The sequence below is a fragment of the Palaemon carinicauda genome, chromosome 2 (genome assembly GCF_036898095.1).
Source record: "Palaemon carinicauda isolate YSFRI2023 chromosome 2, ASM3689809v2, whole genome shotgun sequence".
In the NCBI taxonomy this organism is placed as follows: Eukaryota; Metazoa; Arthropoda; class Malacostraca; order Decapoda; family Palaemonidae; genus Palaemon; species Palaemon carinicauda.
This window is the reverse complement of record NC_090726.1, coordinates 87703942-87730659: the sequence shown is the minus strand read 5'-3', so window position 1 is coordinate 87730659 and position 26718 is coordinate 87703942. Positions and strand designations below refer to the sequence as shown.

At 36.7% G+C, this 26718-nt stretch overlaps 1 protein-coding gene across 1 annotated transcript in view; it reads right to left on the bottom strand.

The window, feature by feature from the left end:
• tou (toutatis) overlaps positions 1 to 26718 on the bottom strand; it is a 510442-nt gene that overhangs the window by 409373 nt on the left and 74351 nt on the right. The window contains exon 2 of the mRNA XM_068348421.1: positions 5815 to 5855. The gene's annotated coding sequence lies outside the window, so the exon portion shown is untranslated. The remainder of the gene's footprint in view (positions 1 to 5814; positions 5856 to 26718) is intronic.

The window sequence follows — 26718 nt, the reverse complement described above, 5'->3', positions numbered from 1 at the left end:
GTGTGTATGTACATATATATCAAATCTTGACGCAATACTAATCAATTTCTTCCCCCTACTGATTACTGACCTGCGCCTTAGGTACAAGTTTACTACGTCCACATAAAATTTTATGAAGGAAAAATCAATTCTAGTATTAATAAGTAATTTACTTGATACTCAATATATTTTCATTGTTCATGACGTCAATATACAATATACCCAACAGCTAAATAACCACAAATAAGTCACATTAGTAAACACACTTTCATAGTTAGTCTCATCACCAACTTTGCATTTGGAATGAGTAAAATTTTATATCCACTGCACCGTCCCCACCAAAAAAATCTTTCATCTTTTGCTTGAGCGTAAAACGAAATATTGTGTTGTAAGTGAACCAGCGCATCTCAGCCATGATTTCTACTACTGTAAAAGGAGCATAATAGGCAGAGAACACGCGATGCACGGGGCCTGATTCCTGTCGAGGTAATTACACTTCATTTACTCCTATTATCACCGTCGTTATTGGTGGTAGTGCTTTCTTAATCATTCATTAACTTGGCAGTATTTACAAGCCAACTGGTTATAAAATAATTAAATCATAAACATTGACCTAGAGGGTATATGAAGAACAAAAATATAATAAAGAACTCCTAGTAAGAATAATCTCAAACTTGTCTTATTTAAATATCAACGCCTATAACTATGAAATAAACTTGGCGATAAATAATGTTATATGTAGATTAAATTAAAAAATCCTTAAAATATTTTCTTGGCGGTGTTTAAATACCATGCATTTATATATTAGTAAAGTATCCCGATGAATAATTTCTAGCTTAGCAGTAAGTAATGTCTTTTCCCAAACAATTAGAATAAAAAATCCTTATGAATCTTCTCTAGATTGGCGGTATTTTAAACTAAGAGGAAAAGATTTACCAAAGGATTCTTGTAAATCCTCTCTACTTGACGATATTTAGGCGTCTTTCATAGGAAAATCCAAATTAAGGATCCACATAAACCTTCTACAGTTTGACCGTATTTATGTCGTATACATCCCGGACAGATAGACAAATCGCTTATCATATTACTGTACCAGAAAAAAAAATCGTTTGAATTTTTATTATTTCTCTTACGTGTAAGTAAGCTCTCAAAAATATGAATCATTTTAAAGTATTCCGACACTTGCAGAGAGAGAGAGAGAGAGAGAGAGAGAGAGAGAGAGAGAGAGAGAGAGAGAGAGAGAGAGAGAGAGAGAGAGAGAGTGAGTCCTACTTTGCACCTGACAAAAAAATCAAAATAAAACCTAAGACTGCTGTAACTGTCATCATGTCTGGCTTTCCGAATGGCAGTCGCTTGGTCTCACATAATCTATAACCTTCCTCGACCATCACGGTATCACTGACACTTCTATTATTAATATTCATGGGCATTCGATCACAGCCGCGTGACCTAAGATTTGAAAGATCTCTCTCTCTCTCTCTCTCTCTCTCTCTCTCTCTCTCTCGATGACTATTATAAGAAGCGTAGAAGTTTGAAGCTCCAAGTGCCTTATCACTTGAATTTACTATTGATGCCAACTTGAATTAATTTCCTTTAAACGTGTAGCTCCAGGAGGGTTAATTCTGAGCAAGTCATTACGAATGAGGCTGCGACCAGACACAGTCGATTACCTGTCAAGTACCTTATTTACAGAAAGGGGCCTAAGGCGTTCCCCCACAAACATGGGATCGAAATCAGACTCATTTCTAGTGAAATGCATAGAATGAAGAGAAACAACCGAATAAACCAATGGAATTTATTCCTTATTGGCTCGGGATATGTCATAAAGTTCAGAAAATAAATAGCTCAAACTCAACTGTTACCAGACTTAGTGCACTGCTATATCATAGGTTCATTTAAGCAGTCGTGGATTAGTTACGGTCATTTAAAATGGAATAACTAACTCGATCAGACTCATAGCTAAGATATACATTAGCACCAAATAATGAATGAAGTTACTAACATGAGAAAATAGAATTAGAGGATAAACAAACTTATAAAGGTCGAAAAAGAGTGCACTGTAGGATGATAATTATTGTGCTTTCGTAAATATCGACTTTATTCATTTAATCTTAATCATGTACAATGGAGAGTCTGCGCACGGAATGCATAACAAGTGGGATTTTTACATCGCAGTGAGAATATGCATTTATACTGGCCGAAGTAGATTATTCAATGCACACCATGCTCAGACATGCTATTTAGGTCTGTAAGATCATCTGCGATGGAAAACAGCTGTTTAACATTCTTCACAAGCATTAAGTATGGCGCCTAACATTATGTTCACACTGATGATTCGCATCAATTTCTTTACAGGTCTTTGACAGTAATAGTTTATCATTACGTCGTGAATAATGGACTTTCATAGAAGTCGTTCTGACCTTAAGAAGATACACAAGGGGCACAGTAACCACGGAATGTAATATCCTGAGTTGGATTTCTTTAAGCAATATCAGAAGTTGTTGAGCTAAAGCTGTCATTTCAGCTCGATATTCTTTACCTCTCTTCCCAAGCAGTTTCAAGTGGGATCTTTGTCACCCACCCGACTCTGCTGCCCTTTAGGTCACAGAATGACGCAAGACCGTTGCGACAAAATTATCTGCTGGGAAATCGAATCACCACAAAATTTTTTAACAGCTTCTGAGTTTAATGACAATACTACTCAGTATTTTCTCAGGACTTCACTTATAAACATAGCACCTATTTCTACATCAAGTGTTCCAAATTTTGAGATTGAAACTTTATTCCATTTAATTACATCCACTTTTTTACTGGTCCTCACCATAACGAAATAAACTTCAACTTTGTACTTCTCTTTCATTATGTTACTGATTTGTGCGATATCTTACTAATACTAAATAATCATCTCCCTCGAAACCGTCAACTGGCTCTGGTTACAGCCTTATCCAAGCTGACCAGCATCCTTTAATCATGCAGATCTCTTCAAAATCCTTCTATTTATTATTAGCGGCGCTTGTACTCTTTTGTAATGGGTCTGTGCTCTACTAATGAAAGAACATACATTAGTCAACTTCCCTCTGGGGTTGACTTAACGTGACGTGTCTACTACTACTGTACCATTCTTATAACACTATTTTTCTTGGTATAAAGATTAAAAAATATAATGTTCAAAAAATATTTACAAATTCTTCCCCCTGCTTTTCTTCTTTAGACACTTCTCAAGACTCACATTCTTATTAACCTTTGGCATACCTTACTATTATCAATCTCGTTCCAACATTCTTCACCTATGGCGTTCCCAGCAGAATGATCAAAGGCCTAGGGTTCTACGCATACCTGCTGTAAAGTCAAGGGACCAATACGGTGACATTCTTTTCTGATGGTAAGAAATACCTGGCATCTTTTTTCATCGTTCTTAGCCACTCTCAATCAATATCCCCTCTCTAAATTGAATGCAGCCAGTGTGTTCAATTGGGCTGATTTACTTTCAATGCAACCATAAATGAGTTTACAATTATGCATAAAATATATCGGCTACCATGAGATTAGAAGACTTCCCAACAAAGCAGCCCTTTTTTAAAGATGACGCAATGATAAAAAGCGTCTATATTAATACAACCAAAATGGCAAAACAATAAGTTCTCCATCACAAAGGCTAAACAAACATTTCCGGCCTGAAACCTAGGAGTAGCAGCACAGCAAATCTGTATACCTCTCCTCTCTCTGAACTTGAAAGTTTACACATTCCAATACAAAGAGCCAGTGCGTCAAATGAGAGGAAGGCCAACGAACGGCACTGGGGGGGGGGGGAGGATCTATGAAGTGGATGGGATGTTAGGAGAGAGGGCTGATGGAGAGAAGGCTAAACCCAATCCATACCTAATTACAGCAGCTGCCAATCAAAAGTGACAGGTTATTCTGGGGCCTTTAACACATCCAAATGAACGAATAACAAAAATCCGATATCATCCAAAACTTGGCTGTTCCTCCTGACCCGACCCGGCCCATCCCATCCCCTACCCTTCACGACAGGACATAAATATGGACGGAGCGGGAGGGTCGGATTGGTATGAAGGGGATCTTATTATGAATATCAAATCCCTGTCCCCGACTCCGAGCAGCAGCCATAGTTAATTCCAATGTTTTATGACGCGCTCCATAGAATAGACGCTTAATGCAACAACACCCCCCCCCCCCCCGGGCAATGTATGAGATTTTCAGACAGAAAAAGATTAATTTGTTTTTTCTCTCTCTCCTAAAGCCCTGCACGGGAGTTTTATTCTGCAGTACAGAAGTGCGATATGTAAGTATATGTGTGTTTATTATATTCAAGATGCCAGCGACAGCCCTCCTAGGACAAGAAACCAAAATCGCTGAGGTGAGACACCTTACATTTTATTGCAAACCATTTGGAAACGGTCCATCATACAAGAAAAGTTGACTCAACTAAACATGGTTTCCTCTTTATAAATAACGAAGCAGTTTATGTTTTCCATATTTAGCAGCGCATACCAAAACGGGGAAGCGAATTCAAGCGATGCATCTGTTTTCAGGGTTCCTCTTCTTATAGGAGGATGGAGGTGGGTGGCTCTCCTCTCTAGGCGGGCGGGCGGGCAGCAGAAGGAGGCGTGGATACGCGCGCCAAAATGTCATTTGAACAGAGAAAATCCAGAAATTGTATTCCCGCCAAATGTAGCCTCGGCCCCTGCCCCTCACGCTCCTACGCTAAGGATATCCCCGACACCAACCCCAAAGGCAGGACCATTCCTGTGCCCCGCCGGCCCACTTGTTCTCGGTCCGTATTTCCCCATGGCAACGGGGTCGACATGGACCCACCACTCAGCCATTACCTGTTTCTAGTGTTTATTACTATGAGGGGGATACAGGGCGGGAGGGGGAGGCACACCAGAGCAGTAGGACGGAGGCACGGCCATCTTGTCTTCTCGCAGAGTTTGAATCGATAAGAAATGCTGGAAAGCGGGTTGTTGGAAAAAAAAAAAAAAAAAAAAAAGTCCTTTCCTCGTAAGCCGATGCTGCTGGTGGCGTCGTCCGCCTCCGTTCTGCTGCTGCTGCTCTTGCAATTCCCTTCCACCTTCCTAACCTATCGCCATCACCGCCACCGCCTCCTACTACTACAACTCCTCCTCCTCCCTCGCGCTTCTTTCCTCGTCTGCCTCACCCTTCTTTTCGTTCACAGCGCCAGCTTCTTTTTTCATGGCTAACGACCGTGGTGGGATTACTTCCATATAAATCAAGGCAGAATAAAACCACCGCCGTAACAGAAGTGGCAACGAAGCTGCAGCCTCAATGAAACGAATATTCAAAGAAGCTTTCCAATTTTCATTCCACGATCTACAAACTTTGATAAATCCTTGTTCTTCATCAGACGGGTTCAATAAGGCAACATAACACCAAAGCTGTTTCACCGTGGCTGAAAAGCTACAGCCATAAACCTAAGAGACATTTCTGTGGATCTACAAAAATACAACAGACTTGTCTAAGAACATCACCAATACCGAAGCCCATTACATATTTAAAGCATGTAATATATTAGAAAACTAGTGGGTCCTTATTCCATTGTTATTTTCTTCTATATCTAGAAGAATCAAACATCAGGCCTCGAATTTGCAAGAATATCCTTCACTCCCACATATATTGAGCACTAGATATCCTTTCTTAATATTCCTCACCAAAATCTATTAACTCTAATTACGAAGAAAATTTCCACAGGAACATTTATTCACGTTGCAACTTTTATTCAAGTATTATGAAATGATAATTGCTGTCGACAGCAAACATTTTAAACTGTTAACATCAATTTTATGTCAATTTTACCTTGTGCTGAAAACAGTGGATTATTGGAAGCGATGTTCCTCCTGAAAAGAACAAAAAAGTAATATTAGTTTATCATAAAACAGTCACAACGATTCTAATTGCGTCTTGGTTTTAATTGAGCATAGGCATCAACTCCTCAAAAATATTTCAAAGCTTCTCATAATCTAGTCTGGGAGATACAAATATGGCAGGAACAACTAACGTGTAAGTCAACATCGCATTAATTCGTTATTCGTATTAGTCTTGCATTGAATGAGGGAAAATTAATCAATCAATTATCAACACATCCTACATCTATATCTCCTCTCAATTTCTATAGGAAAAAGCTTACGTCAGAAAGCACATCCGAGAAAACGAAGCGTTCCAAGACAAAAGGATTAAATTAAAAAGCTAAAATAAAGTGGTGAGTGAACCGAGCAATAATTCAAGTCCACACACACACATCTAGCCATGTTCAGCCAGGACGCCTTTAATCAATGTGGCAGAGAGAGGATCAGCATGGAAAAAAATGGGACACATTTTCTTTACACCCATTTTCTCTTATTTAAGGAATCAACTATAACTACGACATATTAAACTGCAAACGTTAGGGGCATGCGCCCACTCAATTACAATAAGAATTAGTTCAAAATATTCACTAATTCAATTATAAAACAAACACCCGCGAACAATATTACACCAACTTTTTCTTTCAATAACAATTCGTATCAGAGACGGCATTCACTTAAAATCAAATATTACACACACAAAAGATTGAAGCTATTCATTAAAAAGAATGAAAAACAGGATGCGATTAAATTAGTGAAAAAAAAAATAAAAAGAAACGAAACCACATTCGCCTTACAGTACAAGGGTTGTGCTATAGCCTAAGGTTTGCAATGACTGATTACTTGTACAAAGCAAGTATATATAGCACCTGCAGTGTCATCGCAAATCTAACCTAAAAGTTGAAAATTATCCTATTACATAATGGCGATGGGATTAACGGGTTTTTAGTCATATGGCCAGTCGCTGGGACCTAAGGGTTCATGCAGGGCTGAGGTACAACATACTGGGTGAAAACCCGGCAATTGCATTATGAAATTAAATAAGGTTGCAGAGGAACATCGGAGGAAGAGGATGTGGAAGTAAATTATACTTTACAGACTCAGCTTCTGTTCTGTTGTAAATGATAAGCTGCAAATGACGACAGAACACGAATGTGCATTTTGATATTACTTAATCCTAGTACTGCTTTTGATACAGTTGTGCATGAACTGCTACTAAATGATCTATGGTCCATCGGTATTGAAGATCAAGCTTTTGAATACCTAAAAGACTAATTGGTTGATAAACTACTGTGTACAAATTGGAAAAATTTATTCATCATATAAACCCTTAAACAGAGGGGTACTCAAGAGAGTGTACTGGGTCCAATCTTATTCCATATTTATACTATTGGTCTATCAAAAGTACTACTAAGGCACGGAGTGAAGTTTAAATCATTTGCATATGATAGACAATTTTACTTCTCCATAAATCATATAGATGATACAACTGAAACTCTAAACCAAATTCTTACCAGTGTTAGGGAATAGATGACAATTGAACAACTAAAACTCAATGAAAATAAAACTGAGTTTATGGTGGTTGAAAAGAAAAACTGCTATGAAACTTGGGCGATATTCAAATAAACATAAATAACAACTCGGTCCCGATATCTAGTCAAGTTCGTGATCTAAGAGTATCTCTTGACTGTAACTTGTCCGAAAAACTGAAGATATTAAGGCTTTCAAGAAGAAACTGAAGCCTTTCTTTTTTTCGAAGTGCTTCGATAATGTGGATTTGACAATATACAGGCAATATGCGGTGAGAGATGCCAAATACCTAAGAAAGTATACGATAAAGTGAATATAGGGTCCCGCGGATAGTATTCCCCTGGACTTCATAAAGAATAGGACCAGGAACGCAGCCCTAAAAGTGTATTAAGTGTGGAACAGTTACGATGCAGCAGTTTACTGTGAATTTTTAGGAATTGCAATCGCGTCCTGCATCTTTTACTCATTTTGTTTTTAATCAGATCAGAAAATTGTGTCAAGTTCCTTCTATTCTTGGTAACTTTCTTCCTTTTCTATAAGGCGCTTCGATGTAGACGATCATCTCTACATTTACGAACAAAGAAAAATAAAATAAAAACAGTTAAGCATAATACTTTCTTTTAAATTTCAACTAAAGTATGTTTGAGATAAAACCTGAACATGTTCGCATTCAGTAAAAACTTTTTGCATGTGAGATTGTATTTTTTCTTACACTTTGATAGTTAAACAGACTCCACCAATCCACACCATATCTATTTTCCCTTGCAACAAAGTTCGATAATTACAGGTCACCATATGGCAATTCCCCCCCGCCCCCCAACCCTTGTACTCGATCATAAAGTCGAATTCATTTAATCCAACCGCCAAACATTATATTGCATTCGCATGACCTTTAATTGGAAATTTGACTACATCGGTTTCACTGGACGATGACTAATCAAACTCCCATATTTGCTAGAGATTCTTATTTGTCTCTAAAAACTCTACAACGAGCAACTAGAAATCACTTTCACTCATACAGAGAATATTTTCACAATGTCCCTTTTAAAATTGCCGGTGTTATCTGGATTATTGCTGATCTCTAGATACAGAGGTTCTTGAGTCATGACTTTGCATTTTATCTACTTGGCTCATGCATTCTAACACATTAGTAATCGGCATAATATCGTAAGCATTTGTTAGTTCCTTTACCTTTTACATATGAACCTTCCATCTCATCTTTTGTTGTAATCCAACATTACTGAAGACTTTGAAATTAAGCTAGTCCCGTTGTAGTATTATCGTAATACCTTTGCCGTTGTACAAACGACGACGACGACGACTACTACTACTACTACTACTACTACAATAATAATAATAATAATAATAATAATAATAATAATAATAATAATAATCATTATCCCAGGGTAAGACCACTGCCATCGGTCCAAGTGGTGTGGGTCAAATTTTGAAATCTTACCAAAAAGTGCCAAACTAGAGCGATTTTAGCCGTAAGAAATGTTTAGTTATCTTTTTGTCAAGGACATTTCAAAATTTTCTCAGAATATTTCAGCAGATACTTTTCGTTCATATCTGGTGAGCCTGAAAACAATGGCATAACTTAGTCCACACGATTCAAGATTCGGTTTCGGTTCAACGACTTGTGTTGCGCATTTAAACTTCCAAGATTAACCCGAATGGCGTCTGAAGTGTCTCATGTGAATTTCTCCTTAACCTGACTGGCATGAAGCAAGGTTGAAGAGGCTCCTAAGCATAAAGGGCCTATCTAACAATTATCTGGTAACGCCTCATAGATGTGACTAACAATAAACAAATCCCAAGGCACAATTGCAGACTTACTTGTGTAACTAGTAAGAACTGACTTGTTATTTTATGTACATTTAATCATTCCTATCTTGAATATATGCGGATGCAATCGCAATGAACAAACACCTCAATATACAACAACAAAATGTAAGTCTTTGTTTTATACCCTTACATCCATCTACTCACGAATAACAATGACTTTGCTCTCTCTCTCTCTCTCTCTCTCTCTCTCTCTCTCTCTCTCTCTCTCTCTCTCTCTCTGTGCTACTATGGCAACGTTAGGAATGGAGAAGGTCTCAGCAGCCTTGTAAGGAGGGAAGGCCCAGGGGCGGATGAACAGGTCTCCAGAAGGCGTTGAATATCTACAACACCACCATCTGGATATGAGCCACAGCAAACGGTAAAGGAAATGGAGGTGGAGCATAACATGGGAAAATGGGGAATATTTCGATAATTTATAAAAAGGTGACAATTATGCAGTTTAGTATTCCTTTCTTTAGAAAAAGCTTCGAATCGAAAAGTAGAAGTAAACCTCGGTTTTTTTTTTTTTGTTAGCAATAATTCTGTAATCTATAAATAAGCATTTGTTTTCATACACGTACAAAGAACAATGTTACAAAGTAAAATAGACTATAGCTTCATGTATGAGTAATTATGTACACGTCTGTACAGTTGAATGAAAGTTCAAAGGAGTCATAGCAACGAACATCCAACTTAGCATAAGCCCTTGGGGACCCCTAACTAGCTCTCAGCACTATCAACACACAGATGCAAGGAAATATACATATCAGATCAAGACCACTAAAATCAATTACACTAAAAGCCTCCCTCCACACCACTGCCACCGACGGTAACAATAACAGTTACGAACAGCAATACCTACAAAGACAAAAATAAATGTCATGGTAATGGTAACAGTCTCTATAACAATAATAGCCACCATCCCATCACCATTACAGAGGACCTCTTAAGAACACCAAAGCGGCAGTCAAACGCAATATTACCGGATCTCCTTTGCAAGATATTTCTATCATGAAACAGCCGCCTCTCTCTCTCTCTCTCTCTCTCTCTCTCTCTCTCTCTCTCTCTCTCTCCACACAAGGCTATTGCAGTTCGCAGAGCCACCCGTGGCATAGTCTCCAGTAATCCCTTCCCGAGCACTTCCACGCAACAAAGCATATAACCATCAGCTCTGATCCAGTTCACCGAGTCGTGTTTTAACTTCACTCTGCAACTGTTTCCAATACTCAAAATCACTTGACCTAACTTAAAGCCCTTGTCTACAACAAATTTTGTAAATTAATAAAATTTTCAATAATATTCATTATTGGAAATTAAATTGAATTTCAATATTGTTGAATTTGGAGTATAATGTATAACTATAAAAAGTCATATTTTCCTAATCACAAAAGATTGTATATAACCATGACACTAAATATATACTTATATAGCATATAAAAATGCAACTAAAATAATACGCATAAAAAGACAGAAAACCTGATACGATTATACATTATTATGCAAACAAAGATTATTTCTTTAACATACATACATACATATACCAAAGGCACTTCCCCCAATTTTGGGGGGTAGCCGACAACAACAAGAAACAAAACAAAAAGGGGACCTCTACTCTCTACGTTCCTCCAGCCTAACCAGGGACTCAGCCGAGTTCAGCTGGTACTGCTAGGGTGCCACAGCCCAACCTCCCACATTTCCACCACAGATGAAGCTTCATACTGCTGAGTCCCCTACTGCTGCTACCTCCGCGGTCATCTAAGGCACCGGAAGAAGCAGCAGGGCCTACCGGAACTGCGTCACAATCGCTCGCCATTCATTCCTATTTCTAGCACGCTCTCTTGCCTCTCTCACATCTATCCTCCTATCACCCAGAGCTTTCTTCACACCATCCATCCACCCAAACCTTGGCCTTCCTCTTGTACTTCTCCCATCAACTCTTGCATTCATCACCTTCTTTAGCAGACAGCTATTTTCCATTCTCTCAACATGGCCAAACCACCTCAACACATTCATATCCACTCTAGCCGCTAACTCATTTCTTACACCCGTTCTCACCCTCACCACTTCGTTCCTAACCCTATCTACTCGAGATACACCAGCCATACTCCTTAGACACTTCATCTCAAACACATTCAATTTCTGTCTCTCCATCACTTTCATTCCCCACAACTCCGATCCATACATCACAGTTGGTACAATCACTTTCTCATATAGAACTCTCTTTACATTCATGCCCAATCCTCTATTTTTTACTACTCCCTTAACTGCCCCCAACACTTTGCAACCTTCATTCACTCTCTGACGTACATCTGCTTCCACTCCACCATTTGCTGCAACAACAGACCCCAAGTACTTAAACTGATCCACCTCCTCAAGTAACTCTCCATTCAACATGACATTCAACCTTGCACCACCTTCCCTTCTCGTACATCTCATAACCTTACTCTTACCCACATTAACTCTCAACTTCCTTCTCTCACACACCTTTCCAAATTCTGTCACTAGTCGGTCAAGCTTCTCTTCTGTGTCTGCTACCAGTACAGTATCATCCGCAAACAACAACTGATTTACCTCCCATTCATGATCATTCTCGCCTACCAGTTTTAATCCTCGTCCAAGCACTCTAGCATTCACCTCTCTCACCACTCCATCAACATACAAGTTAAACAACCACGGCGACATCACACATCCCTGTCTCAGCCCCACTCTCACCGGAAACCAATCGCTCACCTCATTTCCTATTCTAACACATGCTTTACTACCTGTGTAGAGACTTTTCACTGCTTGCAACAACCTTCCACCAACTCCATATAACCTCATCACATTCCACATTGCTTCCCTATCAACTCTATCATATGCTTTCTCCAGATCCATAAACGCAACATACACCTCCTTACCTTTTGCTAAATATTTCTCGCATATCTGCCTAACTGTAAAAATCTGATTCATACAACCCCTACCTCTTCTAAAACCACCCTGTACTTCCAAGATTGCATTCTCTGTTTTATCCTTAATCCTATTAATCAGTATTCTACCATACACTTTTCCAACTACACTCAACAAACTAATACCTCTTGAATTACAACACTCATGCACATCTCCCTTACCCTTATATAGTGGTACAATACATGCACAGACCCAATCTACTGGTACCATTGACAACACAAAACACACATTAAACAATCTCACCAACCATTCAAGTACAGTCACACCCCCTTCCTTCAACATCTCAGCTTTCACACCATCCATACCCGATGCTTTTCCTACTCTCGTTTCATCTAGTGCTCTCCTCACTTCCTCTATTGTAATCTCTCTCTCGTTCTCATCTCCCATCACTGGCACCTCAACACCTGGAACCGCAATTATATCTGCCTCCCTATCATCCTCAACATTCAGCAAACTTTCAAAATATTCCGCCCACCTTTTCCTTACCTCCTCTCCTTTTAACAACCTTCCATTTCCATCTTTCACTGTCTCTTCAATTCTTGCGCCGGCCTTCCTTACTCTCTTCACTTCTTTCCAAAACTTCTTCTTATTCTCTTCATATGACTGACCCAGTCCCTGACCCCACCTCAGGTCAGCTGCCCTCTTTGCCTCACGTACCTTGCGCTTTACTTCCACCTTTTTCTCTCTATATTTTTCATACTTCTCTATACTATTACTCTGCAGCCATTCTTCAAAAGCCCTCTTTTTCTCTTCCACTTTTACCTTCACTCCTTCATTCCACCATTCACTGCCCTTCCTCATGCTGCCTCCAACAACCTTCTTGCCACATACATCACTTGCAATCCCAACAAAATTTTCTTTTGCTAACTTCCACTCCTCCTCTAAATTACCAGTTTCTCTTACTCTCACCTCGTCATATGCCATTTTCAACCTTTCCTGATATTTACTTTTTACCCCCGGTTTTATTAGCTCTTCAACCCTCACTAGCTCCCTTTTACATCCACCTACTCTATTCCCCCACTCTTTTGCTACAACCAATTTTCCTTCCACCAAAAAATGATCAGACATACCGTTAGCCATACCCCTAAACACGTGCACGTCTTTCAATCTTCCAAACATTCTTTTTGTTATCAACACATAATCCATTAATGCCCTTTCTACTACTCTTCCATTTGCCACTCTTACCCATGTATACTTATTTTTATCTTTCTTTTTAAAAAAGCTAGCACTTATTACCATCTCTTGTTCAACACACATATCTACCAGTCTCTCACCACTCTCATTTTCACCTGGTACGCCATATTTCCCAATGACACCTTCTACCTCTCCAGCACCCACTCTAGCATTTAAGTCACCCATAACAACTACATAATTCCTTCTACCCAGTCCTTCTACACACCTAGTTAATTCACTCCAGAACTCATTCCGCTCTTCTTCACTTTTCTCACTACCTGGCCCATACGCACTGACAAACGCCCAACATTCCCTACCCAACCTAACCCTTACCCACATTAACTTAGATGATATCTCCTTCCATTCCACTACTTTACCTGTCATCCATTCACTCAACAATAAGGCCACACCCTCTCTCGCTCTTCCCCTTTCAATCCCAGACACTCTACCAGACATTTCACCAAACATCACTTCACCCTTTCCTTTCATCTTTGTCTCACACAAGGCCAATACATCCATCCTTCTACTTCTAAACATACTTCCAATCTCACATCTTTTACTCTCTATCGTACTACATCCACGCACATTCAAACACCCCAAAACTAGAGTGCGGGGAGCAGTCACTCTCCCCCCAGCTCCATCTCTTTGTTGCTGTCTCACAGGATACTTTTACAGGAGAGGGGGTTCCCAGCCCCCTCGTCCCGTCCCTTTTAGTCGCCTCTTACGACACGCAGGGATAACGTTGGCGCTATTCTAATTTTTATATGCCCCCGCGGCCACAGGGGGCATATATATCTCTTTAACGCCCAAGAATAAATAAATGAATGAATAATTTCCTTTTAAATACTGAATGATTAATTTCACAAAAGTCCCCGTTTATACATGTTACAGAAGACGAGAGGAGTTGTACTTGAAATATTGATTACTTCAAGGTTGTGCGTGTTATAAATTTTGACAAGCTCTGCTGGTACGTACAAGAAGACAGATACCTGTTGGGAGGAAGAGAAACCTACAAGGCTCTCACAACCAGTAAGCAAAAGCAGGTACAAGTTTTTCTCCAAGATCGTCCAAATGGGGCGAAAAGGAGCCAGCTCTTTTGCACTGTACAGTAAATTCACCAATAACACGCACAAAAGATATTAAAATAAATCATCAGTTAGATTTCCGCAAGGTATATTCTTAAACCTTTAGAAGTAAATGAACTTTGGAGGATACACTCCTCACCAAACCAGTTTTATCAGTTTTTCTGACAAATGAAAATCAAATCCATTAATGAACCACCCATAATACGGTACAGGATCACACAATAATAGAATCTTTTTCTCTCTTTTTCTCTCTAAAAAGAATATAATGGTAAAAACACAAACACAACTGGAATTAAAATGATCCCAATGAAACAGCCTAGGATAAACTGCAAACCAGGGTATTCAGTTTTAATTTGAACTTCCATTTCTTCGCTGCAAAGAAAACCAAGATGGACAAATATATAAATTTTTTTCTAATGTTTGAAATAAGGTGTCTCTATTATTAAGTTTTCCCTACCTCTCTCGGGGGAAGTTTATATAAAAAAAAGACCAACTCGCAATTACAACATATCATTTATAAGATTATATACCATCGGCAGAAATACAAGTTGCCTCCTACTGTAACATACATTAAGATTGACGTCACTTACATGTTATTGCTTTCGCCCCTCAAGATAAAGTCGGGGAACGGCATTCAGCAAAGTATTGACATTTATTTTCAGACAATGACACGACTACCTCTTAGAGTTAAACGAACAAAGAAGTAGGAGTTCATAGATATTAGGTAGAACTAGTGTGCGACCTTTAAATGAGTAGTATAAGTAAGCGTAGACAGATTATGTAATGAAGATTATAATTGAGAGGTGAAAACTGCAAAGGCATCGGGAGCTGATGGGATTAAAAGTAAGATGCTTCTGAATGGTGGCGATCGTGTGATTGAAAGGTTGACAAAAGCTAATAAGATATTTCTGGATGACAGAAGTAATCTGGGGGAGTGAGTGGCAGCAGAGGTAATTGATCCATTGTGAAAAGGTCAAGATGATAGAGACGACTGTTATAATTACTGAAAATGACATTACTGAAAGCAGCTAGGCGGGTCTTGAGAAGGATTTAGAGCGAAAAGGGATCGTAAAAGAGGTGACATACGAGTTTATACAAATAGGAGGATGAGTATATAAGGGGTTTCTTACGAAATAGTTATGTCAGGGGTTTTAAAGTAGAGGAAAGAAGTTGTAGTTAACATAAATGAATATAGAACCCCTTAGGAAGCATTAGAAAAACAGCAATTTGGAATAAATTGTTGAGACTATGTAAAAAGCTTATTAGTGGAAGAAAATTGTATTAGAAAATTTAGATGGGCATGATTACTGAGTGTAAGAATGTACCAGAGACATGGTGTGTTGTCTCCAAGGATAATACCTCTGTGGATAGCTTGATGCAAATATCCCTAAAAGGACAGTAAATCTCGAAGCAAAGTTATGAATTAAGAAAATTAGTCATGCATTGTGTGAAATGGTTGATATTTATGGATTGCCTTACTAATTACAAGAAAAAAAATGTGATACAGAACTGTCAGCCAAAAAAGTCAAGGGTAATTGTAAGTAACAGTCACGTTATGAGGGTATAGAGCTATAATAGTAGAAATGCGGCGTTGTTGGCTCTTCAGGTACTTGGGAGTAAAATATATAGGCCAATTCTTAGTGTTAGGGCGAGAGGAAAGGTGAGTAGCATAAAAGGAGTGTGCAATAAATTGAAAAAATTCCCCAACCACACCCACGTCACCTTCATGAAAGTAAAGTGGGAATGATGAATCAGACTAGTTGATGAACAATGCTTGCTAGCTGAAATACAGTGGTAATAAGGTTAGAGTATATAAAAAGATGGATGAATCAGTACTGTTTAAGAAGGGTTCGTCAAGTAAAAACAAGAGGAGACACCCGTTTATGGTGAAAAGTCTAGAATTTAGAGCAATTGATTCAGGAAGAGCCAGTGACCATTTTACCTACTTGTAACAGAAAATAATTTGCTCATATATATATACATATATAAATGTAACATATATATATATATATATATATATATATATATATATATATATATATATACAGTGTATATATATATATATATATATATATATATATATATATATATATAAGAGCCAGTGACCATTTACCTTACTTGTAAAAAAAATAGCTTGCTCATATATATATATATATATATATATATATATATATATATATATATATATATATATATATATATATATATATATATATACACATATATATACACACAGTACATATCATAGAAGGAATCGTGTCCGCATTGCACCAATGAATATGGAAACCTTCAAACCGAACGAAATTGGAACTATAAATAGATAATTTTGTTGGGTGTTGTACAATACATAAACGATAAAACATTTAATTGTCTCAGTTGGCTAAAACTCGTTAGAACAAATTCTTTGAACGTCGAGAGAATAGAGTCGATAATGGATTCATATGCTTCGCTAACCCGTACTTTGCCTCTTAACTTGTGAACCGTTGTCCGAACAATAAGAGTTTTAATAAAGTTCCCTGGCTTTCCAGCTTTTATGAAAACAAGACTTAAAACCAAATACCAAATATGACACGTGATAAAAACAAAAGCTAATTGCCAGATTTAGTTAATCCTGAGGAAAAACACTGACAAATCACAGATAGAAAAAAATACCTGTTTCCAGAAGTGCATTATTATTATTATTACTTGCTAAGCTACAACCATAATTGGAAAAGCAGGATGCCATAAGCCCAAGGGCTTCAACAGGGAAAATAGTCCAGCGAGTAAACGAAAAAATGAAATAAATACGCTACTAGAGAAGTAATGAACAATTAAAATATTCTAAGAACGGTAACATTAAACTAAATCTTTTATATATAAACTATAAAAACTTCAAAATAAAATAAGAGGAAGCGAAATGAAATAGAATAGTGTGCCCAAGTGTACCCTCAAGCAATAGAACTCTAACCCAAGGCGGTGGAAGACCATGGTGCTACCCAAGACTAGAGAACAATGGTTTCATTTTGGAGTGTCCTCCTAGAAGACCTGCTTACCATAACTAAAGGGTCTCTTCTACCCTTACCATGAGGAAAGTAGCCACTGAACAAATACTGTGAAGCAGTTAACCCGCGGAGCGAAGAAGAATAATTTGGTAATCTCGGTGTTTTCAGGTGTATGAGCACAGAGGAGAATGTCGAAAGAATAGGCACACTATTCTGTGTATGTACAAGCAACGAAAAAATGAGCAGTAACCAGAGAGAGGGATCCAATGTAATACTGTCCGGCCAGTCAAAGGACGCAATAACTCTCTAGTGGTAGTATCTCAACGGGTGGCTGGTGCCCTAGCTAACATGGTACCTACAGTAAACGAGCACAAACGACCCCATCCGAAGGCCCCGTTGTAATAACGACTCTCTCTCTCTCTCTCTCTCTCTCTCTCTCTCTCTCTCTCTCTCTAAGTAGATAGAAAATACAGCTCAAGATCTCAATGACCATATTAGAGGAAGTAGAGGGCTAAAAATAACTCAAATGACCAGTGCGTTATAATTAATTACTTGACCTATTACGGACTTTCAGGAAGTTTGCTTATGAATAATAACTGAACGAAACTCATTATTTGTACTATCATATAGACGATAGCACGAAATGACTTTGCCTACATATCATCATTACATGAAAAAGCTCCCTCCTGCAACTTTAATGTCTGTACCATAATTCTATAAGGGTATTCAATAAGTGCTCTTTCTACTCGTATGCTGCATTGAATAAATGTCATTACAGTAGTATTTGAGAGTGGGGGATTTTATGACCCGGTACCATGAAAGTTCTTTCCAAGACAGGAGGCAATTGATTGGAAACTTTCCATGGATTTGCTCCTAAGGTCCATTAAATCATGACGCTAATAAAGGGTTATTTATTCACACAAGCCTCGCCTTCGATTTAAAGTAGGATGAATTAAGGGGTTGTTTTTTTTTTCTTTTTTTTTCTAGATTACCTGCACCATATAAAATAAAGTTTGTCCCGGTCAAAAAGCCAAGAATATTAGAGTCGGCTGATCAACCAAATACTGTAAAGATGTTAAAATTATATATACTATTTCCCAATGTATATATGCTAATTAACTCGTCAAATAATATACATTTATAGGATCATAACTATACTTCCTCTCTCAAGAAAACAGAATTATTCATCAAGAAACTTGAGATGATTTGTTGCCATCCGAAGGAAATTTCTGAGCAATCAACCTACGCCATTTTGACTTACTGTATTTGTAATAGTTTTCGTAAACGACATAAACACAAACGCAATTAAGGTATATTTACTCTTATTTACATTACGTATACTATAGTGTAAGGCAGTATAGTAAATAAACTCAAGTACTTGTTTACAACACCACGCTCTCCATTTACTCCAAAATAATGCAATCCTGCAGTTCTTATCTTCTTGCACAGTAATTAGGTGGTCATTTAAATTCTGGGAAAGCAATAATAGGCAAGATATGTTGAGGATGGGCGAAGGGGTTATAAAAAGAAAATAGCTCGGTTTCCTCACCAAATGACTTGGAACTGACGTCAACATAGTCAACCAAACAGAATTCGTGATGCCAGCGTACATTTGATATACTGTATATTAAAAATATACTTAATAAAAAATTGAGTGATTACTCAAAAGTGTCACTATTTGTAAATTGCATATTTTATGGACACTTTTGAGTAATTATTCCATTTTTAATTAAGTATATTTTGAATATACAGTATATCAAATGTACGTTGGCATTACGAACTTCTGTTTATGTACGCTGGCATCACGAATTCTGTTTGGTTGACTATGTTGACATGTCAGTTATATAAGTCGGTTAGTGAGGAAACCGAGCTATTTTCTTTTTATAACCCCTTCCCCCTTCCTCGACATATCTTGCTAATTATTGCTTTCCCAGAATTTAAATAACCACCTAATTACTGTGCAAGAAGATGAGAACTGCAGGATTGCATTATTTTGGAGTAAATGGAGAGCGTGGTGTTGTAAACAATTACCTAAACTCATACCTTAATCAAATTCTTTTTTAAATTGTGTGGCAATTTCATGAACGTATATTAACAAAGTTCCTAATTTTTCGTACTACCAACGGGTGAATATATTTCCAGGAAATCGCTGTTACCCAATAACCTAAAACATTCATGTACTTATCTAAAATTAACAGAGAGCAAAACAACGTTTAGAGAGAGAGAGAGAGAGAGAGAGAGAGAGAGAGAGAGAGAGAGCAATAACTAACTCCGAAGGTAAATACTATATGTCCGCCATTTGTTCGATATTGACTGAATGAACATTTCAAGTCCATCCTTCTGTAAGCAATAAAAGTTAAAGATGGAAAGAACAAATCACAATTATGCAAATGAGTCGTTGAGCATGCAATAACGAAGAGGCATTTCTTCAAACACCTCTTTCATGCCCTACCGTTTTCCTAACAAGGTCTCGCAGCTTTGCATTTTCATGCTTTCCATGATTCTGCGCATTTTCCACTGAAATAAAACTTTGTGAGATTTTGCTTCTGTTCAGGGATTTCCAGTCACCTGGTGAGAACCTTCTCTCATTACCTTTGGGGAGGGAGGGAGAGAGAGAGAGAGAGAGAGAGAGAGAGAGAGATTTAAAGTTTTCAGGCATCCTGACATCTAAGGTCATTGACGCCGAGAGAGAGAGAGAGAGAGAGAGAGAGAGAGAGAGAGAGAGAGAGAGAGAGAGAGAGATTTAAAGTTTTCAGGCATCCTGACATCTAAGGTCATTGACGCCGAGCCGAGAGATAGAGAGAGAGAGAGAGAGAGAGAGAGAGAGAGAGAGAGAGAGAGAGAGATTTAAAGTTTTCAGGCATCCTGACATCTAAGGTCATTGACGCAGAGAGAGAGAGAGAGAGAGAGAGAGAGAGAGAGAGAGAGAGAGATCTTACGAACGTTACCATAATGCATGTGATGACGTCTTCCTCCCAATGAGTAGTGATAGTAGTAACAGCCCGAGCAGGCTTCAAGAGATATTCTAATTTTCATGGTACTAATAGAGTAGGCAAACATATAGGTAATAAAACACCCTTGCCAGTAATAACATCGATAAAAAAAAAGAGCCACATTTGAAATTACTTTTAGATCCTAATTATGAAATAAATAAAACTCAAAAAGGGACGTCACGTGAGCAGAAATCTCACTTATTCAATTATTATATAACATCATATTAACAAATTAATTTTCATCCTTTCCATCCAATATGAATCATCGGCTTGCGCTAACATGCCTTTTACAAAATATCCTGATATTTAACATTATCAAACGGAAAAAATAACGTTTGCTGCGAAAGTTCTGGTGATGATATCTAATAACACAATTAAGCACCCAAATTCCCTGTCGCATCCAAACGCGTCGCTTTCGCAAAATCATCAGCAAAAAATATATAAAAAGACCATCGCTGAAGTGATGAAATAGCAATTCTCAAATGAGAACAAAAACGTTTTCTCCACATTCCACCTTCAATTACGCAAAGTAAATGTTTTTTGTGAAATTTCTAATATGCATAAGTATTTCTGAACTAAAATAAGTTTGCAAGATTTATTTAAAAACTACATTTCTTTGTTAGTCCAAAGTGCTTAAAAACATTTTCATGACAGTTATGAGAAAAATGTGGGTATTTATTTTTTTCTTTTAAAGAAAATTGAAAAATCAATTTATCTTTTATTTCAGCAGAAAGAAAGCGTTAAAATCAATATAAATCTTTCTTTCTAATCAGATAAAAAAACCATTTCACTTTATATGTTTTGTTATGAAGCTAAAACATAATTTTTCAAACCATGTCATTCTTTTAATTCAAGCAGACAAATAACTCACGCGCGCCATAACAGAACGAAACTACGACCGTTACATTTATTCTGCAATTTTGCTTCTCATTTAGTCAACATCGAAGAGACTATGTCACATTTTTCATAAAAAAAAAACATTCGATACAACGGGAGAAAAAGGCAATCAAATGCTGTGAAATGTATTCAGCCCTTACAAATTCCGCATCCCCCGATTCTGAATTTCCACAATAGCGTTTTAACAACTTTAAATAACTGTTACTAAACATACACATCCATAAATATATTTATCGACATTTATACACACGCTATAATATACACACTTGAATTTCTTATACATAAGCCATTCCTTTTACAAGGATTGCTCCAAACAAGAACAACACCAGTCACTGCAACATTCATCCATTAATTAATGACCATTGTTATGTTACTCTAAACATATAAATATAAATTGTCATTATACTAAATTAAAATGACATTGATATGTAACTATAAACATATAAATATAAATTTTTCATTATACGAAATTAAAAGTGAATTTCTTAAAATTCCACAAATAAACAGAGATAAACCCAACACAGATGTAGAATGGTTGGAATATCCTGAAACAGGTATTTTAATTAATAAAAGATGTCAGGAATGAACTCGGGGATATGTAAATTCCTACAACTAGCAACAAAACAATATAATTGTTTTTTTTTTTTTAACTTAAATCAAGTTTAATTTCCTATTAACCCAGGTACTAAGAATTAATATCATATTCACATCAAAGTTCTTTTATTCGTTAGTCAAAGTCGGACCTCTTGCGTAGGAATATTTCTACAAAATTTTTACTTCATATGATTTTAATGTACTTGACAAAAAGAACTAAAGACAAAATATTTCAGAGAAGAAATAATCATGTTTAAATAATAAATAAACGATGAGTAACGAAATATATGTTAAAAGGTCTTTGCTATAAAACAGTTCGCTTTCACGTTTACAAAGATTTTCATCATAGAGTCTGGCTCTTCTTCTTGAAAGAAAAATAAGTTCCTTTCTTCAAAATATCATTATATTTGATCGTTCCAAATTTCAAAATTTGAACACTTCGTCTAGAACATTTGTCCCATGTTTTTAAGTATATTTTTCGTAAATACTAATTAGTAGACACTACGTGTTCATTAAACGAATAAAACAAAAAAGATGAAGCTATTTATATTTAGAACGTTCTAAACTAAAATACTCCCGATATAAATACATCTATGTAAAACTTGGCAGAGGTATTTAATACTATATAACTTTCGAAATCCTGACGTTGTTCACTTAATAACAACAACAACAACAAAAAACAACAATAATAATAATAATAATAATATACTTAACATACTTGACTGGGTTAATAAACAAATGTCTATCCAATCCCAATGGTCACAAAATTAATTTTCAAGCCCTCCCCACCCCAAACGAAAACATCCTACAACTAAAGTTGCAAGTTATTTTTTTCCCGGTAGAAGAAGTGGGTGAAAGTAGAATGATGGCTAAATGTATATAAAGTGCGACTTGAATTAAGTGATGAAATTTATGAAACCATTTAAAAATTATTTCAATTGTATTTATACGACGATGCCTAAATGTATCTAAGCAAAGCTGTGATTTATCAAATATGAGCAAATTATGGACTTCAAAGTCAAGCTCAGGGCAGTCATATTAGAGAGAGAGAGAGAGAGAGAGAGAGAGAGAGAGAGAGAGAGAGAGAGCGGAGATTAGCAATAAATTTTCAACGAAAGTTTGTACCATAATATTTATTTTTTTTTTCTTTAATCAAACAACCGCAAAGCAAATGTACGCAATTTCTTCATTCATTCAAGAAAATATCAAAACCGTTCGTTCGTTCGTTCGTTAGATTGCCTAGCCACGAAAATCCCTATCTAACAGTTTTTTATGAGAATCATTCTTGACTATTCAATTCTTAATAACGAGGATGGCGACAAGGAAATTAAGCTCCTACGCAGACCGGCTGTTAGAACGGTTATTGCTGGGTCCCTCCAGATAAAGCCGCAGCACGCAATTATGTTCCTTATGTCGCAAGTGCACACAGTCGAATATTCCGCTCTCATTCGACGCACACGATCATGTGGCTGACCCTGACCTTGAAGAATGTAAACAAAACCACGTGACCGCTTACGTCATACCTCAAAGTCACAGGGTACAAATAAAGTTTTCAAAAAATATGAAAGTTTATTTTTCCTTCTTTACTTGTTGCTTTACTCTAACAAAGGTAATAATAGATATCAAACGTTCATATTTACACACAATTATAAATACAAAATATCGTATATTTGTATTACTTATAGTCTTAATCTTATAAACATAATGTTGCACATATTTGAAATAATTTATTCTCTCTTTAAAGTAGCCAATTTTGAAATAATTCATACTCTCTCTCTCTCTCTCTCTCTCTCTCTCTCTCTCTCTCTCTCTCTCTCCTCTCACATACACATTCAAATCTTTGGATACGACCAACTACATAAAAGGAACTAATAATCAGATAATCCAAAGTCCAAAATCATAAAAGTGCGGCAAAAAATTTAACATGATTTTATGAGAGAGAGAGAGAGAGAGAGAGAGAGAGAGAGAGAGAGAGATCATAACAAAACATCTTTGCCTATCAACTTAGACTTGCAGTAAAAAAGGAATTCCAGATGATAAAAATATTCATCGGTTTCATTTTCTATTTTCAAAGAAGTCATGTAATGTGCCTTTATGTAAACCAATCTATTTCCATCAGTCTATTCTTTAACCGTTGCTATTAAAGCAAATTAATGACCTTCCCGAAAAAAAAAAAAACATGATACTGCGAACAAACAAGGCGTCAATAATATAGTTTACTTCTATATATACCTTCAACTGACTTACATCTACATCAAATCTACCACTGAAGTGGAGGGTCAGCGCTACTACAAATATTAATCATTAGTAAGATTATGTTTGAAAGTGATTATTTAGAAAACATTAATATTTCATTGAAAAAAAAATGTTGCGCTCGGAACTTTAAGTAGGATTTGATTGATATATTTATAGTTCTCTGACATGACTTGGGCTGGATGAACTACATCCAAATATCACACTGCATGGGAAAAAATTAATGAACAAATAAGCCAGAGATATAACTGTACTTATTACCTTCAAAGTAGAGATGATTCACCTACTGCACAGTTATTGAATACAAGAGTAATACTAATGAGGTCACATAATAAATCAATGGTAAAAGTAAGGTCAAATTCAGTCTCGTTTTCCCCAGTCAATAATAATAACAGTAACTCTGACACGGAGAAAGACGAAGTTGTGATAGTCGTGAAAACATGGCCAATAGATCTTTAAAATGGTATTTAACTTTGACTATTTTCAAACGTAAACTAGAATCCAAGCAAATAACTCTGATCACCCCACTCGTTTTACGGCAACTCTCGCCTTGTAGGAAATTTAATACAATGCAGGTCAGCGAAAGACAGTCAACCAGAAATTGGGAACGTTATCTTAAATACAACCTTCTGAGATACGTACATCGACCTTTTGGTGCCTTACCTCTTGACCTTTCAACAATAACCTCCAGGAATGTACCAACCACCATTTAACGGCTTTTAGTAAGATGCAATAATACGTAATGCTAGAAATCGCAATATCATATTTAATGAAACGGAATGATACTTAACATAACCAAAAGGACAAATTTCAGTATTCTCCAGAACGTGTTCTCTAACAAATAAACAATGCACTTAACTTTGATAACATGGTTCTCACATCTAAACTAAATATAATATATTATGCAGGAGCCTTCTCCAACCTTTGTTCAAAGTGTTTAAAACCATAAACTTGAGCCTCTCGATTCTCAGTTGCTTTCTATGATTGGCGTTACAAGATCCACATCCTTCGCTTGAAACTGCCACGTCAACTTGGACGGCAACTAAGGGATTGAACGTTGCAAATAAGATGACAATGCTTTGCCTCTGAATAATGCTTAAACCTATCGCGTACGTACAATACACACACACACATATATGTATATATATATATATATATATATATATATATATATGATATACCACCATAAAAAACAATCCATCTATGAGAAAATTATACAAAATTGGCATCAGAGAGAGAGAGAGAGAGAGAGAGAGAGAGAGAGAGAGAGAGAGTTATGATCTAAACTAAGTAAATAATATTTCAGTGTAACATAAAAGATAACTCTCCATGCAAATACAACATGGATGATTGTATTATTCCAGAAATCCTTTTCTTATATGGGTATCATTCATGAATATTTTCCCTTTCACCACACGCACCAGGATAATAAAACATTCATGTTATTACAAGAAACTCATCTTTCTCTTCTCATCTTATGAGCAATGGAAGTTTTACTTTTCCTTTTTATGCAATAAAACGTCCTCCAAAATCTTTAACCTTTTCTATGCAAAAGTAACAACGGTATTGATAAAATAATCTCGAACCTCTCTATGAGTTTGAGCAAGTTTGTCTACACAATGATATCAATAGCCTTTAAACATAGTCCATATAATGGTCTCATTTCAGTTGAGCCTGTTATCATTTATTGTCGTAAGGTTACAGTAGTTGTTGTTAGATTAACTTGGTATGGTGTTAACAAGGGATAAATAACAGGTCATAAATTTATACCATAATATGATATATTAAAATAGTAAGGGAGCGTCCTTTGCTAGCCATCAGAAGGCTAGGCAAATCTCTTTTAGGCGGAGGCAATAAGCGACACGAATACATAAATAATAGGAGAAATAAGGAAAGAGGAGGCTAGCTTAGAAGTACACGACAAACTTGGCTTCAACAAACCAAGGGTTCTTGAAATCAGTGAGAAACTATAGCTTCTTAGAAAGGTCAAAATTATTCTTCGCTCCACCTGCAAATCAAGAGAATGCTACAATACCCTTCTACAACAAAACACCAAGGGGCATGTGTTCTACTTTACTCCTAACCTCTTGGAAAAATACAGTTCTGCACTTCTGAACTCTGATAAATTTATCCGTTAGTATAAGACCACTTAAACTCCTTTGAGATAATCCATATTCCTTGAGTTTAAGAAATTGAAGTTTGGAAATCGGTATTGTTACAATACGTTATTAAATATCTCGATTTTTTTCTTTGAAAGTAAATGATCTAGTTCAAGTTATACAATCTATAAAGCAAGGTCAGGAATCCAACATAATTCCTCAAATGTCAACTAAATGGATCAACTCCTAACAAAAGTCAGCATGCGATAGTTGATTCATAAAATTATTTGGTGCTAATTTCAGTCATTTCCATATAAATTTTCATGATCAGCATTCCATAGCTTTCTTTCCAAACCACAAGGAAACTTTAATTTGTATATGATGTGTCCTTATGTACAGAACAGGATAAGGAGTAAAATTTGCATAATCGAAAGGAATAAAATCAGATTTTTAAACTTGGCAAAGAATTATAATAATAA